This window comes from Stegostoma tigrinum, chromosome 34 (genome assembly GCF_030684315.1).
Source record: "Stegostoma tigrinum isolate sSteTig4 chromosome 34, sSteTig4.hap1, whole genome shotgun sequence".
Taxonomy (NCBI): domain Eukaryota; kingdom Metazoa; phylum Chordata; class Chondrichthyes; order Orectolobiformes; family Stegostomatidae; genus Stegostoma; species Stegostoma tigrinum.
In genome coordinates this window covers 16,593,044-16,596,908 of record NC_081387.1, presented here as the reverse complement: position 1 = coordinate 16,596,908, position 3,865 = coordinate 16,593,044, and the positions used below count along the sequence as shown (strand labels likewise).

General features: G+C 42.9%; 1 protein-coding gene across 1 annotated transcript in view; it reads right to left on the bottom strand.

Moving 5' to 3' along the window:
* LOC125446603 (calcium homeostasis modulator protein-like) overlaps positions 1-607 on the bottom strand; it is a 10,206-nt gene extending 9,599 nt beyond the window's left edge. The window contains exon 1 of the mRNA XM_048520308.2: positions 539-607. The gene's annotated coding sequence lies outside the window, so the exon portion shown is untranslated. The remainder of the gene's footprint in view (positions 1-538) is intronic.
* Between the last annotated feature and the right edge of the window lie 3,258 nt (positions 608-3,865).

Genomic DNA, 3,865 nt, shown 5'->3' with positions numbered 1-3,865 from the left:
GGAATGCTTTGCCTGCAACGGTAGTAGATTCGCCAACTTTATGTAAATTTAAGTTGTCATTGGATAAGCATATAGACGTACATGGAATAGTGTAGGTTAGATGGGCTTGAGATCGGTATGACAGGTTGGCACAACATCGAGGGCCGAAGGGCCTGTACTGTGCTGTTATGTTCTATGTTCTATGTTCCATTCCATCATTACTTTGGAGCAAATACCCGGCAGCTGCTCCGATAAAATGAGGTAAAGAAGGATGTGGGATTAATTGTAGCATAGATGCGGAGGAATTAAAACCAGGGCAGAAATACATTCAGGGGAATCTCAGAGCCCAGTTGGGTAGGTTAATGTAAACGGGAATGGGATTAGAGGTTATGTGAGCAGAACTCGAGGGAGAATTTAACTTCATGGCATAGGGGTAGCACTAAGTGCAGGAAATTGACTAAAATAAGAAAGAACTCACGAAGTAAGTTCAGGTTAGAAGGGAGCACCAATTAGAATTCAAATCAATTCAAAACTAAACTGGGAAACAGAAATGAACAACCTTGAAATAAAACGCCAAAGATCTGTGGATTCTGGAAATCAGAACCAAACACAGAATTTGCTGGAAAATCCTACAGGCCTGGAGCATCTGCAATCAGAAAGCAGAGTTAATATTTCGGGTCCAATGACCCTTCTTCAGAACACCTCCTCAAGTATTGCACAAACCTGAAACTTATGTGTATTTAAAATATAAGTAGCCATTATTGAACCAACCTCATAAACAGAATTCAGCAGGGAGGCAGTTATAACACTTCCTTCCTGTTTAAAAAAACACTTTGAAATGTACATGAAAACAATTTGCCACAATGTAGGACTAAACTCATATCGAAAAAATACTTGCAATTGTACAGATCATTTTGCATATTTGTTTGCACTGTAATCAAAACTATGACAGGTAAATGACTCATATCAACAGATTAATTTTCATGTGTAAACAAACAGCCTTCCCTTAACACAGGCACATGTCTGACAAACATATTATCATTTGAAAAGAAATAATGTAAGAAACAGCATTTTTCTTCTTCCTTCCCACATGTTTTCAATTATCCTCTATGCTCGGTTCCCTCCATTACTGTGTATCTTCCTCAATTTCTGTTAGTTTGATTTTGTGCTCTTAACATCTCTGAATTGATCAACACTAAATTTTCACTCTGATTGTAGCCTTGACCGAACTTAAACAAAGACCCTGACATAATCTGCTTTACCAGTGAATTCTGTGACCCTGGTGACCTTTCAATTTCCAGGGACAGGCACTCCAAAGGGTCAGAGTCATGTGCGAAGGCAAGACATGTGGCAGATCAGATGAGAACTACAATCTTAACATTGACCATCTTGCTCCAGCTTTTATGTTTTTAATAATGCGTGGCGAGATTCTCATCAGACAGTGGAGAGTTTCTAACTGACAGGGATTAATTTCGTCGTTAATGGCTCAACTCGCTACTGAGCTCACCAAACTCCAAAAAGCCTGAAACAGATATAGGAGCGGCTACTATTCTGAGTAAATCACCACAAGCTACACTGACATTCAGCTAGTCATTAAGAAATCTCACAGGCAATCAAATACTAAATCAATGATTAATCTTTTATTGCATGTAGCATACAAAATAAGATCTGTCGAGCTAGTAAGTAAGTGAGTGAAACCTCACAACACAACTTGGCTATTACCTGATTAATAGTGGAGTTTAGCTATGTTGCCAGCCAATAGTGTCTGCCTCTTATGTTCAGAGTTTGATCCTTGTGCAGTGTTGTTCTTCGAAGTTCTGCTGTCAAAGGGTTCTGGTTAGATTACTACACAGTTTCTTGTCCTTAAGGGCTATGCTGTAACATTATTGATAGTCTTTTTGATTCTTTCATCCAAAATATTGACCATTTCTCTGAAACCACTGAGGCTGCAGCTTGCCTTCTTATCAGAAATGTATCTTTGCTCCTTCTTACATGTGGCATTGACTATTTGAAGACACAGCTTTCATGAAATGAAGTTCTTACAAACCCAGAGTCCTTGTGGTATTAAGCAGCCAGTTTCCAAGTGGATGTCAGAAGCAGTTTTGTTCATGTAGCTTCGACCCTTGCTTCTCCCAGTCATAGTAACTGCTTTCAATAACAATTGAAGTTAGTCCTTGCCCCTTAATAATTTATTACAGGCAGGTGTATTCTTGCTGATTTTAATCTATGAACAGTTGATAAAGTTCTAAAGTTTGCACTGTCGCACTACCCGGTTGATTCTGCTCACTTGTTGCCCCAAGCAATCTCCATGTTGGAAACTGGCATCAACACTTCAGGGTACATGCCATGGGCACCAGGTCACATGCAACCCGTATTCACAGACATTGGCATTTGATATGTATCGGACATATGTATCGGACATATTTGATATGTATCGGTCATCGGACATGTCCCTTCCACTTAAAATACACTCTGGACTTGTGAGCTGCACCTCTGTGTGTGCCGGCAACTTTTATAGTAAAGCTGCAGTAGGGATGGTGTGTTCTCAGGGCCATACACCCAGCTCATGGTATGGACCAGGCTGTATCTCTGGGCTGTTCACTCATAGTCAAAGCACACACTCACTGTGGGCCTGCCTGGACCAGTCAATAGCCTAGTGATGTTATCACTTGACCAGGCAATGTTCTGAGGGCTCAGGTTTGAATCCTGGGAATGAATCTAAAAAGTAAATGCTCACAGCATCCCTGCCTGGCCTTTTCATCTGGCTCTTTGCCCCTCAGCCTGCGATACTGGACACGTACTGTTGCTGTCCTTCATGCAGACACAATGCCAAGAATCTAGTCCTGGTTGTCAGCAATGCTCACTATCGTCAAGGTAAACAGTCTTCGCTCGGGGGTCCCTGTGACAGCAAGTCAAAGGCCACCCCAGCATCAGTCTGTCAGCTGCTCAGGGCAGTCAGAGTCAGGGCATTGTCTACATAAGGGCTGAGAGGTCAAAGATCAGGCAACACATCATCTGTGAAGAACCTTGCTGCCCGGTTTTCCCTCTGGGAATGAGAGAGACGTGGGTATTACAGAAACTGCGATAGGGCACAGCCCTGACTGTTGGTGAAGGGGGGGTGAGATGTTCCGATTGAGTGAGCAGGCAGCGCAGGGGCCACAGGTTCTCCACAGTAGACTGTTGCAGAAAATATGGAGGCATAGGATGGAGGGTGATTTAGCCGTTTGGATCGGAAATTGGCAAGCTGTAAGAAGACAGAGGGTGGTGGATGATGGGAAATGTTCATCCTGGAGTTCAGTTACTTGTGGTGTACTACAAGGACTTGTTTTGGGGCCCTGCTGTTTGTCATTTTTATAAATGACCTGGATAAGGGCATAGGAGGATGGGTTAGTAAATTTGTGGATGACACTAAAGTCGGTGGAGTTGTGGATAGTATGGAAGGATGTTGCAGGTTACAGAGGGACATAGATAAGGTGCAGCGCTGGGCTGAAAGGTGGCAAATGGAGTTTAATGCAGGAAAGTGTGAGGTGATTCACTTTGGAAGGAGTAACAGGAACACATAGTACTGGGCTAATGGTAAGATTCTTGGTAGTGTGGATGAGCAGAGAAATCTCAGTGTCTGTGTGCATAGATCCCTGAAAGTTGCCACCCTGGTTGATAGCGTTGTGAAGAAGGTGTACTTTGTGTTAGGTTTTATTGGCCTAGGGATTGAGTTTCAGAGCCATGAGGTCATGTTGCAGCTGTACAAAATTCTGGTGCGGCCACAGTGGAGTATTGTGTACAGTTCTGGTCGCCGCATTATAGGAAGGATGTGGAAGATTTGGAAAGGGTCCAGAGGAGATTTACCAGGATGTTGCCTGGTATTGAGGGAAGGTCTTATGAGGAA